The sequence below is a fragment of the Calypte anna genome, chromosome 20 (assembly GCF_003957555.1).
Source record: "Calypte anna isolate BGI_N300 chromosome 20, bCalAnn1_v1.p, whole genome shotgun sequence".
NCBI classification, from domain to species: Eukaryota; Metazoa; Chordata; class Aves; order Apodiformes; family Trochilidae; genus Calypte; species Calypte anna.
In genome coordinates, this window is record NC_044265.1 from 6,987,304 (window position 1) to 7,003,376 (window position 16,073).

The 16,073-nt window shown below is 39.5% G+C and overlaps 1 protein-coding gene across 1 annotated transcript in view; it reads right to left on the minus strand.

The window, feature by feature from the left end:
* EYA2 (EYA transcriptional coactivator and phosphatase 2) overlaps nucleotides 1-16,073 on the minus strand; it is an 80,182-nt gene that overhangs the window by 46,387 nt on the left and 17,722 nt on the right. The gene's annotated exons all lie outside the window — the stretch shown is intronic.

The window sequence follows — 16,073 nt, forward strand, 5'->3', positions numbered from 1 at the left end:
AGTGATACAAGGACCGTCCCCTTAACACAAGTAACCACCTGATTTAACAAAAAACTTCAAATTAACAATATACAGGAGACGAGTATCCAAAGAAAAACAATTGTTTTTGTGCACACACAGCTTACTACCTTAACAAAAGCTTAGAAACTATGCATTACACAAGCAGTTCAGAAAAGAGAATGGCTAAATCAGTATTTCAGACCCCATGCACAACACAAAATCAGAGTGGTTTGGGCTAGATTTGCTTAACCTAACTGGTGCAGCCCACCTGCTGAAGAGAAAGGGTTAGGAAACCTTCTGTGGTGATTACTTCTCAGTGGGGAAGAACGAGGTCTCTCCTACAATCAACTATGGCTCCTAAGGTTCTCTTAAAAGCAACAGGCTAGGCAGGGGCTCTTTTCCCAGAGGAATTACTTCATTCAAATTAAGTGGCACCAAACTAAAACCCTTAAAAGGCAGGGTTCAGTTTTATACCAGGTTTTCCTTTCCGCTGTAGGCAATATCCAAAATTTTCCCCCCTTGTTTCCTTAATGCCACACCTGAACTGAGGAAAAGCACTGCTGTCCCAGATCCTGTCAATCTGGGGTATTCTACATTGTTTCTCAGATAACACATGCCCTTCAGCACAATCCAAAACCCCATCATTCATGACACTGCCCAGATTGTTGCCAAGTGAATGGGAGCAGATGTTTAAAGGGAAATGATCTTTTATAATGATTAATGCACTTTAATTACATAATTGTTCAGAGATTTCATTAGCTACTCTCTGACTGATGATTTTTCTGTTGTTTTTTTTCTCTTCGCTTTTGTATTCACAGTCACATAACACTTCCTTGTATTTGTTCTATTACTTTTTCCTGGGGTTTTTTTTTTCAGCTTCCTTTTTTCTTTGGAGTATGTATTAGTTGCACGTACAAACAGGTAACTTTTCACAGAAATGCCTGGCTGGTTGTGCATGTCACGCATGTGTTTGTGATGTTAGTGGCTTTTGCACGCACCATTTGCCAATTTGGTCATTTGTGAAGAAGTGTATAAGCAAGAAATACATGAGTTTCTGAAATTCCAGTTTTAACAATACAATCTGCAGAAAATCTTCAGAGAAATAATGGAACCAGGATGGTGTTTAATGCAGTAAATGACATGCTGGAGCACAACTGATGAAAATGTCAGGTCTTAGCTTGCTTTTTAGTACAAAAACATTTTCTGGCCTAAGTAAGGTACAGCGAATCAGTAATAAAGTTCTCTGAACATGAGCTTTTATTAAAACCAGTGATGGCAGCATCTAGCATGTTGGGCTGACAGACATCTGGAAGAGCTTTTGGCTTCTATAATTAAGAAGAACGTTGCGTCAATTTGGTGCTGAGCTTTTTCATTAGAGTCCCCTACTCAAACCCCAATAATTTGCCCTGCAAGTTGGCCCACTAAATCTCTGCCAAGAACAGAAATGTTTCTCTTTACTAATGTTCAGGAAGGAAAAAAGAAAAATCAAAGTATTTTTGGCTAGGAGTGCCAAATTAAACATTTTAAGGTTTCATATTTTTGATTGGGGTGTTGTGGTAACCTACAAAACCCCATTTTCTTTTACAATGATATTTTGAAGGCAGCGATTCCAGAATCCAACTCAAAACATTCAAACGTGCTGAAGATCAAACTACTGAGCAGTCCCATCACTCTCCTGTGAAATACTCAAAGATAGGCATTAATGCAATATCAAAGCAGGACCAAGTGTGCAGACTGAGTCAGCAAGGTGCTCTGGATACTGACGGTGATGAGAACTTGATGGATAATATTTTGAAAGGATGAAACAGGAAACCACCGTGGCATTGTGGGCAGATGCAACCACACCACAGTTCTGCTCAGCACAGCTGAAAGGCCAGAAGGCACCAGCAAGAGATGAAGGAGACTCCTTCCAAAGCTGCTCAGGCATAATTTAAAGCATCTCCCAGGCTGCTCTAACTTGCTTTTAACATCCTCCCCACAACACACTAAAGGCATTTCCATCTTCACTATGGAGGCAGTGGACTTGGTCCTGGTAGTCTGCATATTTCACTCCTCTCATTTCTGGGGTGAGAAGACAGTGTTCTGGCTCCAGTGCACAAAGGCATCAAGTGGAACAAATCTACAAAAGAGCACTTCCAGGGCATTTTTAGTAAATAAGACACTTAGGTAGTGAGTAGTACCAAGGTAAACTCAATGGCCAAGGGATGAAGAGATTTCAGAGGGAACATATGCACGGAAAAGCATTTGCCCCATAATGAGAGCAGTCTGCAGGAGACTGTTTAAGCAACAGGAGGTTGATGGTGAAGTTCAGAAAGGATATACCAGGAGTAAAAGTCAGTATGGGGGAAAAAAGCTGGCATGGTTGCAGAAAAAATAAGGGGAATGAGCTCCGCATCTGCCATCAGTGGAAGAATTGATGAGTTTGAAGCCTCACAGAATGAAGCAGGTGGGAAATCAAAAACAGAACTCCTGCCCTTGAGAAAAACCTGCCAGAGTCTACAATGGGAGAGACAGAATACTTTAAGGGAGTAAAAAACTGCAAGGCAAGTTTGTCCACGAAGGGAGAGGCAAATCTAGAAATTATTCTCCCTTCAAGAACTCCATGCAATGATCTTCTCAAGAATTCTTACTTATCTGGCTAGAGGCCAAATACAAGCTTAAACCACTAGGTCTTCCTAAACATATGCATATGCCAACACAGAGCCCTAGGCAGGAGTGGTACAAGCCAAATCATCTGCTTTTAGCTTTGCTGGGAAGGGGAGGAGTAGTGAGAGAGAATGCAGCCAAATTGTAAAGAGTAACATTTCTGTCTTGCTTCCATGTCTTTATCTGCTTTTAATTACTTAATAAATTGCCTTTACCTTTATTCTTCTCAAAAAAAATGGAGCAGATTAATAAGCAATTCTGCAACTTTATGACTCCAGGTGTGCTCTAAATAAAAAAGGCAACAATCTGATCCCCCAGTTCATTTCAGAAGTGAGTTACTAAAAGGTAACTGCAAAAAAAGTGTGAAGGTGGTTTTCTCAATCTCTGATTCAAACAAAACCCCAATCCTAAAATGTTTGTCTTTCCTTCAATCCTAAAAAAGGCAAGATTTGTTGCAATTTTTTTTTCACATGGGTACAATTTTCAAAAGCACCTGCTATATCTCATTAATTTTCATTGGGCATTAAGAGTTCTACTGCTTTAACTATTTGGGAAGCGTGGCAGCTTAACCAGCTTTACTGGGATTAACTGGCTGCAAAATTACATCACCCTCCATCCTCCCATTTTACTCCACTATTGGAAAAGAAAAGGAATCATTCATAAGCAGGGAAAATGCTATTATCTTGCATCTGCCTTCCATGTGGCATAATAATAGGGAATCTCCCATTCTGAAAATTTCGGCTGCTCCTATCCACACATTTCAAAAGCAGAGAAAAGTAATTTCATTTCCTCTGTCAGTACATTCTTCCTCACACTGTCAGGACATTTTCTCTCCATCTATAATACATCCTTTGTTCCTTCCATTTCAGGAATTAAAAAATGCTTCAGCAGGTGAGAACCACAGCATTATTTTCTCTCTTATAGCTCATTCACAAGTACATCTGATAGATGTATGCAGAAATGGCCTGAACAGGCATAAAATTAAACCTGAGCTGGCATAAATGCTCATGCACAAAACTCTCAGTGCAGCCACGATGACAAGATATCCTTTCAAGGTGACCTGCAGGGAACTGTGCCTCAGGCTGTTTATATTCCTGAAAGCTGCCTTTCCCTGATGTAATTGGACAATAAAAGCAGCAGTTCTTGTCTGGATTTATCATTGCCCAGCCTGTTCCAGACACAAAAATAAGAGGACTCATAGATGTATGGCTTGTAGCACAGCTTCTGGGGGTGGTTGTACAAAGTTGCATCATTCTCCAGCACATCATATCTCATATCTCTAAGCAAACCAACAGGAAGAAGTCCAGTACTGGAATAGCTGGCCATAGGGCTATGTTAAAAAAACCACTATCACTCTAACAAAATAAAAGATACTCATACAGTACTTCACTTTAAACAAACAGAAAAACCCCAACACAAAACCAAAGAAGAGCACAAGCACCCAAGTAAGACCTGGATCACAGATAGGTTTGCTAATTAGTAGTCAAAGGGAAAACTTTTCACAAAGAGAAACAGCCCTGCCTTTTCCCTACTAATTCCATGTACATCTAAAATTATTAATTTCACATAAGAAAGTAAATTGTTTTGGGTTTATATTAAGATTTTCAGATTCCTGTTTATTTTTTAAATGCTTTAATTCTAAACAATTATAAGAAAAATAACAGCTTTAAAATCCTTCCCCATGTTTTGTTTAAGTGAGACAGTGTTTTTGACTTTCCCTGGAAGTTTTCTGTCTTGTTTAAACCCATAGACCAGACAGTAAAAAACAGATGAAGAATTCTGTCCCATTAATTTTTGGAGCCAACTTCAGGAAATCCTGCCTGAAGATTTTTGGAGTGTTTGGGACTGGCAAAAATAATTTCTTGCCTTGTTTCCCTGGAAGTTCTCTATTTCCAAAAGTACTGACTTGCTTCACCAGCCTTCATCACCCGCTACTCTTCACTGCCTTTCAATGATTTTTTTTTCTTCTAACTACACCATTTCTTTCTTGCCTCATATCTGTTGATTTAAAAGGGCAGGTTGCCTTAATATAAATAAATGTTCTTCCTACTCATAACAAGGATTCACCACTTTATTCTCCAGGTGCTCTTTCCCTGATTCCCACGTCCAAGCACAGCAATACTGAGAAGAAAGACGGGGGCCAGGCTGGCTTGTGACCCCCTGCACTTCCTGCAATTAACTCGGGAAGAGATTGGAGGAAGATAGACCAGAAGAAGCATCAGCATTTTCTGGCTGAGTGGTCTAAGGTAAAAGGGATTCAGTGCACATTAAAACAAACAAGCCCAGCTACCTTCACTGTTTGGTATGAAGGCACAGTCTGAAAGACAGACTGAAAATTCGGAGTGAGCTAATGATGGGGCTCCTGTCACAGCCTTGCAATCTGGCAGCCCAACCAGGAAACACAATGTACAATTGCTTTGAGTCACTGGATTTTTTAAAAATTATGTTCAACCCCAGCCTTTCACTTAGAATAAGTCAAAATTAGAAAGATTAATATTTCAGAGTGTCTGCTTTTGTCTATTGAGCATGTTTGCTAAATAGAACAACATTAGCATAAGATCTTACTTGCCAAAACCCAAAATTACTCAACTGTCTTACTTACTGTGGACACTCAAGTACCACACAGATTAAGTTGCTAAGGAAACAATATGTAGTGTAGTGTAGTGTACTGTAGGCTTTTAGCCTACTACCATTTGAAAAATACAGCTGCATGTGTATACATATGTATATATGCATACACACAAACATAAATGTATAATCTCTTTTAGTTACCACCTTTTCTTTGATGTTTACAAACCTTTAAAATCCATTACTTCTCTTTCTGTTCAGATCCCCCAAGCACAGCAGGACTGAATGTGACTGCAGAAAACCACTCTGTCAGTTCCACTGCAGAATCATGGTCCATAACACAAAACAATTGCCTCTAAAGGTTGGGCTTCACAAACCAGGTACTCTACAATCCAGCTCATGAGAGTTATTTGTCACTCCAAAGAACTATGCTCTTTATCCTTTCTCTTTAGAATCACAAGGGCTAAAAACTCACTAAAATACAATTTAAGAAAAACAGCAAGATTTGGAATGAGGAAAAAACCAGCTGATAGCTCTGATATTGATGTGGAAATCATCTGGTTTCTGTTACAAGGCTGTGCAAGACTGTGTTTTGTCTTGTGGACTACTTGTTATCTTTAATTCAACTCACTGATTTAATCTAGCTTTGAAAGTTATAGGAAAAGGAGCTCTAAGAAGCTAAGTCATTCACAATTCTAGAATAGCCTCCACAGAGAAAATAAAAACCAAAACAACAACAAAAAACCCCAAGGAAAACAAATAAAAAACTCCTTCCACAAGTTCTGCAGTTCTCAGAATCAGCTGAGTTGTGGGGTTTGTGGGATGGAACCACAGAAAGGATGGATGATGGATGCAGGCAGAAGCATGCTCCCCAACTCCTTGCAAGGCAGCATCAAAGCAGTTACTCTGCTGCTACTGCAGGAGTTATCTATGTGCAATTGCAGAAAAACTATAGATTTAACTGCACTAAAAGCAGCATAATTCTGACAAAGAGTGGGGAAAAAACTTTCTAACATACCTTTTCACTGAGATAAATATATATCTTGCAGGGCTTTTAGCTGGCACATGGCTAATTCATAGGGAGAAGCAAAACAAAAGGGAAACCTGAATAGGTCGCAGCCAGAATAGCAACTTCTGTCAAATCTGTAATAATATATAAGAATGTTTTCAACAATGCTGGTCATTAAGTGAGAGAAATGTTGAAGTCTTCATACTTGTTTCTGACAAAGTCAAATTTTTCCATCCAGGAAGCTGCCTCTTGAAAGATGGCCATGAAAGATTGTTTCCATTGCCCACAGCCCTCCTCTGAGCACACTTCCTCACCTCCCTGCTAATGGGTCACATCCACATTTGCCACCATGGGACTGAGGTGGGTACCTTTATGTTGTTTATTCTCCATTGGGCTTTTTGTTTGTTTGTTTTTGTTGTTGGTTTGTTGGCTTTTTTCTTGGTTCCCCCCTTGGTTTTCTGCTTCATACATGCCACAGCAAGGAAGGAGCAGCATCTACATTTGGACATGAAACTTTGGTCTTATCATCAGAAAATTTGTTCTCAGGAGTGAATGTTGGTGTGCATGTTTGCAGAGCTGGGACCTTATTTTGCAAAACATTTCTCTTAATATAACATAAAGCAATTACACCAGCCAAATTAAGCAGTATGAAACTACTTCAGCTCTACCAAAGCAAGATGGAGACATTAAAGCCTTAAACAACATCAAATATTCAAATGCAGCAAGTAATAACTACCGTAAAGCTATATCAAATGCAGCAGTACAAGACAGAAGCCATCACAAGGGCTCAGGAGAGAAAACATTGTGCAAACAGCACACAAAACCCATCACCAGACAGGGCTGGAGCAGCAGAGAGCAGTTATGACTGCTGACTAAACATAGATCTATGTTATAGGGCAACATTCTCTATCACCACAAACACAACCTGTTTTGAGCCATCTGTCCCACTCAGGAGCCTTTAACTTGTTTCAGTTTGAGCTAAACATTAGTAGCAACTTTATTTTTCCTTCTGCTACTCCAAAGTTAAGGGAAGGCAAGGAGGAGCTGGATAATTTAATACCAAGAGAAACAAAGATGGTTTCATGCAAAGAAAAGTTGGCCATTAGCTGGAACAAGTGCTAAAGGGAAACATTTTCCATGAGGTTTAATGCCGGACAGCTTCACCTTGGGGAGAGGAGTGCTGGCTGCAGGGATTGATGGCAGCTGTCTCCCTGCTGATGGATGGCTTCACATTTTGTGGATTTAAATCTGCATGGTTACCCATAAACATTTATACCAGGCAGATCCTATAGAGTAACTCCTCATTCAAAGGGTAGCAATGCATCATTCATGAAGTTTCCACAGAAAAATGAATTGTGCATGAAAAAAAACTGGCATGTGAATACCAGGGGCTGGCAGCTGCCTTTACAAACAGCAACACTTGTGCAGTAGAAAGGTGCCACAAGGGTGGGTCTGGCACCAGCTGGGGAGAAGTGTGTGTAGTTGTTGAAGGAGACAACTGAGATAACTGCAGTTCTAGTTTTGCTCCCAACCTCCATCACTTAACTAACAGATTAGGCAAGTTTCTCAGGACTACATTAGGGCCCCTGTAAAACTGGGAAATACTGCCAATTAAGCTCTTTTTAGGGATGGAAAGTGCTCTGAAAACTTCAGGTGAAATGTTACACCATTGCAGGACCAATATCTGTGCTCATGAATAATGGCAATCCTGAACATGAGACAGCCAAGAAGGAGGCAAGGCACGAGAGCTGTCCTTCAGGGCATGTTCCCTCACTCATTTTTGGTCCAAAAGCTCTCCATTCCCAGACTATGAGAATTTCTTCACCCTTTTGATTTACTTCTTAAACCTGTCAGAGTCCTGCAATGGCTCCAACAACCCAGTGAGAAAGGTAAGGCTGCCCCTTTATAACAGGTCTGTGTCAGCACCTCCATTCTCAGCCTGTAAAGGACTGGCATTCAGGGAATAATAATTCAAAAAGAGCTATGGGAAAAGAAGTATGAAATGTAAGTTAGTAAAAGGACCTTGGATGTGAGAGGAAAGTCTAGCATAACAGAATAAGTGAGGCTGGAGTGAGAATGATGTACCCCCTCCCTGGGTACATCCCCAGGTCAGACTTTCTCTGACCAGAGAAAACAGCAAAGAGGAAGGGCTGTTGTACATGTAGAAGGTTGAAAGCATCTTTCGTTGACTGGAACTCCCTTCTCTCTCCCCTCCCATCCCCAGTGAAGGAAGGGAAGACTGTCTGTCTGCAGGAATAAACCGCAAGAAGATCATTCACAAGGATTCAGATGCCACAAATACCTCCTGGTTTATATCTTTAGTACACTGTTTCATCTAGTTAGAAAGTATCTTGATGAGGGAAAACAAAATGTCAGCCTCATCATCCTAAATGTAATCGATGCCCTAAATACCAGTAGGAAACACAACAAAGTTTGTGGTCTCTCTAAAACTGAAGACACTTGCTTAAGAAACTGAAAGTATAATTTAATTTAACAATGTGTCTGAAAACTCTGCACTGCTTTGGCTTGGTCTCATACTCTGGGCTTCATGCAGTCTTCTGAGCATCCCTCAGTTCCTCAGATTAAAAATTAAATTAAAATAAAATCTTTGTTATAGTTACTTAATACATGAGAGAGAACTACAACAACAACAACAATCTAACACCACCCCCCCCCAAAAAAAGGTTGACTTTCCTAGTGGCTTTTCTTTGACTGACAGATATTTGGGTTAGAGTTTTCAAGGTAGAGGGAAGGAGGAGGTTCTTTTTCATTCTGGATTTTCCTTGCTGTGATTTGAGTTAAAGCATCACTAAATTAGTTGGGAACCACAATTGCTGATTGAACATGACTCTGAAGGCAGTGGCATGCAAGCCCTGCTACCTGGTTTGAGGGCAGTTTGCCTGCCAAGGTGATGGATTCACACTGAAGCTCAACACTGTGCTGGTGGGAAGGACTTTCTTGTCCCACTTCTGCACTTCTTAATATCAAAGTCAAGAGGCTCTCACGAGGGAAAGGCACCCTTCAACCTTCCTGCTGTGCCCTCCTTATTGATAAAATAGGAAGTGTGGTGATAAGCCTATGAAATTTCTGAATTAAACTCCTCTATTAGTGCTAAGTGTATTTATGAAAATACAGATTCAAAGTTTGACCATTCTGTGGTTCAGCAGAGAATTTCTGCTTGGATCATCTTCAGACACGTTGAGCCAAACTAGTTGAGTCTAATAACATAAAAAAAGCTACTTCCCTCCTTTTGATCCCACTTGACACACTCTTCTTTGTAAACGCTGTAGGCAAAACTTGAACAAGCACTAATGCAGTTGCTATGAATGCAGGTGCTTGTTCACTGCCACTTAACCCTGAAGCTGCTTTCCAAGTGCACAGACTCAGCATAAAGCTGTTATGCTCCTGAATTATGAAATCCAACTGGACTCTGATATACTTTCCCTGACTTGATTTCAAGTAAGTCAGGTTACCAATCTGGGTTTACTAAATATTGTAGTTAAATAAATCAAATTTATAAATTTCTAACATTCACTTAGTCACAATCCTTTCTCTTAGTTTGAAAAGAGCCAAGGGTGGTCTTGGAAGAAAGGCTATCACTCAGCTAAACTTCAAGAAGTTATCGTTTCCCTCTTCTTGTTCACTGATACAATTAAAAACATCTTTTACTCCTCTTTTGACTCTCAATAAAATAAAAATCAAACATCATTTTTATAGTTACTGATATCAAATAATTTATCTGAAGAAGGAAATGTTTTCCAGAGGTTACAGCCAGGAAGCCAAAGGTTTTCATTCCCGGCTCTGATACTAATTCACTGGCCATACATAGAACATCCCCTTTGGGGTGTTGGGAAAAAACAAAAAAGACAACTAATCAAAAGCAATGCTTGAGTAATAACTGCACTTCAATTTGTTACTTGTGCCAATTAATAGTGTAGAAACAGCCAAGGAAAAAAGGTATTTACTCAGAGCAAATGTTCACATAGTGTTTTCCTTGATGTTTATTCCATTGATATATTTTTTTCTGTAGATATCTGAAAGTCAGGCTAAAATAACAACATAAAAATAACAAGTGGGATAGTTTGATTTACTTTGTGGGTTGGGATAGGCTAAAGTCTGATTTCCCAGCAGTCTAGGTGTGACAACAGGTTGAAGCTTTTTCTTTAAGCCCAGGTGAAAGCTAGACCGGGACCAAGATCCCAAAGCTGTTAGCATCAGATTTATTTTCAAGACAGAGGGAAGGAATTTTTACAGACATGATCAGGGGATATTCTAAAACAAAGAAGAGTGTGAAGATTACAGAGATCCTGCCAGCCAGTCACTGATATAGCATAGGGCAGCATGGAAGTGAAAATATCAAATGACAAATGCAGCAGCCCTATGTCATTCACACAAACATCCTTGTTTTCCTTTGCAAAGTCTGATCTGATAAAGAAAAACACTTCCTGAAAGTGCCATTTTATGGCATTAAATAGGACTCAGATGACTTACTGAAGCACAGAGGGACAATGGCATTTGGACTGCAGGAGTTTTGTTTTCTGACATGTTTTTCCCCCTTGTGACTATTGCATTTGAATAACTGGAGTTTTTAAAATCCCTTTTCCTCCTTTCACCATGATGTAATACAACTGTTGCACAAGACCAACACTGTAGAGCTACTGCTGCTGGAGCCAAATTTGGCACCAAGTGAGATTAGGGTTGGCACCAAACACCATGATCTTTAAAATAAATTTGGCAGACATGCTGAAAAGGTTTGCCATTGCTGCCATAAACAGCATGCAGAGCAGTAAATGGAAAAGTGCTGAAACAGACTGTGGTTTTGTTACTGGAACAAAAATGCTGATTAGCTAAGCACTTAATCTGGCACCTACTTATATATGAAAACTAAATTTTACAGCCGCACGTCAAAAGTAAGGGCAGTAGCAGGGACAGAAGTGTAACATAACAGTGCCTTTTATATGTCCATCATACCAAACTGAGACTACAAAACCCACCAGTTAGCTACCTGTTACCCAGGCGAATCTCGATGCACAACTGCAAGCTCCACTAGATTATTCAAAGAAAAATACTTGATCTGTACAAAAACACATCTGTCTCAACAGATTTCTCTTTCCAGTACTTTTCAGTTATGCTTTCCTGAGACAGAATTTGCTCCTACTCAGTAATGCTGGAGCAGTGCTCTGGAAAGATATCCATATGTGTATTTTTCTTTTTTAAATGGAGATGGCATGGAGAAGAGAACTGCAAGTTTTTTTCACTGTATCCCTCTCTCTTCTCTATATAAGGTCTGATGATTTGTGATGTGGGTATCTTCAACCGGACAGATGCCAACAACTTTTTTTTTCTCAAATCCCCAAAATCAAAATGAAATAAAAGGGATCTGATTACTACGACCTAACTTTTTCCTCTGATGTCTTAAATTCTTTTAAAAAACTGTCAAATCTGAAAACTGAGGACAACTTTAAATGACCACAAACCATGGTATCTTTTACTGGAATATGTTTACAGCTTCAGTGACAAAACTAGCATCTTAGTGTCCGATTTGTTTCACTAAAGAGTAGTTTCCTCCTATCATATCACATACCACTTACCCCTGGGATCACTGGTCCAACTCTCAAGGAGCTGCTCTGCAATGCAGCTCATCACCTCTGAGGCTGCCTGTCAACAGCAATCGTTCAAGCACAAAGCCAAATCAGAGGATTGCTGTAAACACAAGAGTGCTGGGATTCAGAACAACACCAGAGATGAGGACTTCATTTTGCCTTGAGCAAGGCAGCTCAAGAACATTTTTTGCAGGTACAGAAAATGGTAGCTTTTAGAGTTCATTCAAATAATCTAAGAAATGAGTTCTATCATCTGTAGAGATTAGGAAATCCAGCTGCAAGCAAAAGCCAACTTTATTTCGTCAGATATTTGAGAACAAGCTTACACGTTCCATTAAGAAGGTGACTGCCTTAGACTTAAAACTCAGATTTAATCTGCAATATCCCTAGCTTAAAGGCAAATTTTTCTCATGAGCATGGGACTTCAAAAGCCCTCACCCTTTCAGAGGCCAGAAGAGTAGCATGACAGCCTGGTTCAACATCTTGTGCATTTCCTGACACTGGATTAACTTCAGCTCATTGTCTTCAGCACAGTTTCTCTCTGACACTTTTATGGAATGATTCCTACAACAGACAAAAGATTCAAAATAATTTCCTCCCTCCAGCTACTACAGGATGGCACAGACAGGACCAATTCATTCATTAGCAGCTTGCAAAGGTGCTCTTGCTGATCCCACTGCATCAATGAGCTTCTTAAAAAAAACAACCACTAACCAACCCAAAATATCTGAATGCATTGCTTGGCTTCTAAAGGAAATATAGCAGCTCACCTCTTTTCCCTCTTCCTAGAAAAGTAGTCCTGGTAGTGCTAGTAAAGAACAATGAAAAAGGAGAGCTTGTCTAATTTCTTGGGTTTTTTTACTAGTGGACATATAGGTGTAAATAGCCAGAGTACTACACTGATTTCCCTGAACTGTCACTTAGAGAGCCACCTTAAAATACTGACACCAATCTAACTAGAGTTATGAAAAAAAGTACTTTTTTCTCAAGTGAGATTGTCAGAAACCTGCTTGCCTCTATCTCTCTTAAGCAGGGATTACTGCATTTTTCCATGTCTGAACATGCTGAGCTCAAAACCATGAAGATAATGTGCTGCACTCAGGTAAGCCAGCACAAGGGTGTGAGAGAGAAAACTACAAAGCAACCCTATACCTGCAAAAAATGTCACAAAACTTGCATACTTCTGACTTTTCCTAGCTACAATCTTTCTCTGCTTTTCTCCCAATGCAGAGTATACACTGCCTGCAGCTGTCAATACAGAAGTCTCACATTCCTGTTTTCTCCTAGACTACATCTTTCTCCCTTACTTCACCCAATTTAAACAAGGCTAAATTCTCCCTTTATTTCACATTTGGCTGCATAACTCTTCTATCCCAGTCATTCTACTCCAGTTGGTCTGTTTCTACCCTTAAGCAATAGGTGCTAGGTATGTCGTGCATCTTGTGTTAGCACATGTCCTGCCATGGTTCCCATTAAGCAGAACCAATCTGCTAACCCCTGGACAGCTGCTGGTTTTACAGGCTGTCATCACAAAGACAGCCTGTGTGCCTGCTGGTGGGATTTTAATTCTTTAGGAGTCCAGCAACTGAACCCGTTCAGTTCAGCTGCAAATTTAAGAATGGAATTGAAATGCCACAATTGAGAGAATCAGCTTTGCTTAGATTAGCTTCTCTTCAAAAACTAGCATTGGGGCTTATTTAACATCTTAAAATCCTGCATCTTTCACTTCTAGCATAGTTCCTGAAGGTTAGTAAGGTGCATTTTCAGCAGCACATATTGCAGATTAATAGGTGCAAAGATCCCAAACTCCAAGCTTTCATGAGAGAGGACAGCCTGTACCTGAAATTCTCCCTCCAAAACTAGTCTAAGAACTTAGTATGCATACTTAGTATGCATATGTCAATAGAATGGAAGGTGAGACACAAAAAAAATCATGAAGGAAACATAACAAAATCGTAAGAATGTGTGACATAAAAAACAAAAAAGCTCTTGGGACACTGGCCTCAAAAAAGCCTTTCAAAATGTTATGGAGTACTACTTAAATGCACAGTCTCTGTTCCTTTCTGTGTACTGGAGAAAACAAAAACAAAAACCCAAAGCAAAAACCACAAAAACATTCAGTACCATTTGAAATAAACAAAACAAGTTTCTACTAGAATTACACTCCGTCTATTTCCCTCTATCATGGGATTATCCACAAGAACTCAAGTTTCTGTCTTGCTGAGGAAAAGGTTAACAACACCTAATCAAAAAAGGCAGCTACTTCTCATATCACATACCACTTTGCCAGTAAATATATGAACAAATACTTTGAAAAAGCACATACACACACCTTAAACAAAAATCCAAGTTTTAAAAGCAGTAGCCTGACACTTGAGAGCTGTAAGAGTTAAGGTTTTACTCAAAGCTAAGCATACATTTTTCCATACAAGAAAATGAATCATGGATATTTTAAAGGGCACTTTATCAAGCACAATATAGCATATCTTCCACTCAGTTCTATAAAATGTGTCTAATGCTGTACAAAGCATTAAAAAGCATTTAAATTTGGAACTTGCTGGCATCCACTGGCACAGTAAAAGAATTGAGAGAAATAATCCAGCAGCTGTCTTGAAACACAGCAGATTTATACCGTGGGTTTAGTCATTAACTCTAGTTATGTGATATACCAGAAAACAAAAGGAGTAGTTGTGGTCCCTGGACTAATGTAATATATGGCAACACCTGAAATACACCCGCATGATTCCAGGTGCTGAAGTTAGTTGCATTGTCTCTTAGTAGAAGCATTCTATTTTGGTTAACACAAAAGTCTAGACAAAAAAAGAGAAATACCCAGAAATGGTTTGTTGGTTTTCTGCATTACTGTAGCACAGAATTTGCACACAACTCCCAGCAACTGGCATGATTTAATAGATTAACACTATTTTTTTTTTCAATTAATGTATTTATTTATTAAAGAGAAGAGGAGACAACATTAAAGAAGGAATGGTATAAATATTATCCCTAGCTGTATGGAAATTTAAACCTAAGTATATATTCAAGAGTGCAGTACATGAGAAATACTACTAATTGGCTCTAGATTTTGAAATTGAAGCTCACTGAATTCAAGGGAAAAACAGAGTTACATCAATACCACACGAGTCTAAAAATAGCTGTGTTTAAAAGATTTTCTAGGAAGGCTAGAGAAGTTACCCTCAGTTATACCAAACCTTTGGGTTCATGCCAAGAAAAGCTCTATTGTTTCTAACAGGAGTACTCAGGTGGGCAAAACTTTAGGTTTAGTTCTCCCTCCAAAATGGTGTTTTCTTGTGACCTCTAAAAGAATACTGCAACTCCCAGCATCTTTTTTCTTCCTTGCATTGAGCAGCCTGAGGAGCATTCCCACTTTAAGGCTGGAGAATGGAAGAGAATGGAAGAGATGGTACAAACTTGGAAGGCAGTAAACAAACTTTTGTGAATGATTCCTGTGAGGACAGAAACTGACAATGTCAGAACCAGAAATTGCTCCTTCCTCATATTCTGCCAATAGCATAAGTCAAGCTTCTAAGAAGCTTTTCACTGTGATTTTTAAAACATATTTTTAAAAAATGCTATCAAGGACAACACTGAGGTAATGTGAAAGCTGAGCCTGGCTTCTCCTCTCTACCTCCTATCCTCCAGGCCACTCTCTGCAGTTTATTTGGCAGAAAGGCACTACACAGTGTCTCTCATCCAGCACTGCAACAGGAGTGTTCCTGAATATGATTAATTTGCTAATTACACAAACCTCCAAACAGCACGTTTGTACAGATGATGATTTATGAAATGTCAGAGATCATTCTCTCACCAGTGATAAGCTCTTTCAATCTGGTGGTTTTGTATGAAATCCCTTGCAATTCCGAAGACCATTCCTGTCCCTGCATCGCCCCCAGACAGCGTAGAGGCAGAGAGCTGCAGCAAGGATTTCTTTAATGAATTGCAGGTTATGTATACACACAAATAATAGAGGGTCAGATTATAAATTCTTGCATACTTTCATATGCAAAAAGCCCAGAGTTTGCTTTGGAACACAGACAAGCCTCACTAGGCAAATGCTCTGCTTGGTTTGCTCTCCTCCCAGGATGCAAGTGCACACCAGCAATTGCAAAACTAGGGAACATGTTTCTTTTCTCAACTGTTCATAATATTGCCCTTGGCACCCCAGTGGCCCAAGATACATGAGTAGAGATTCCAAAAATAGTCTCAGAAACATCAGTAGTTTTTCACAT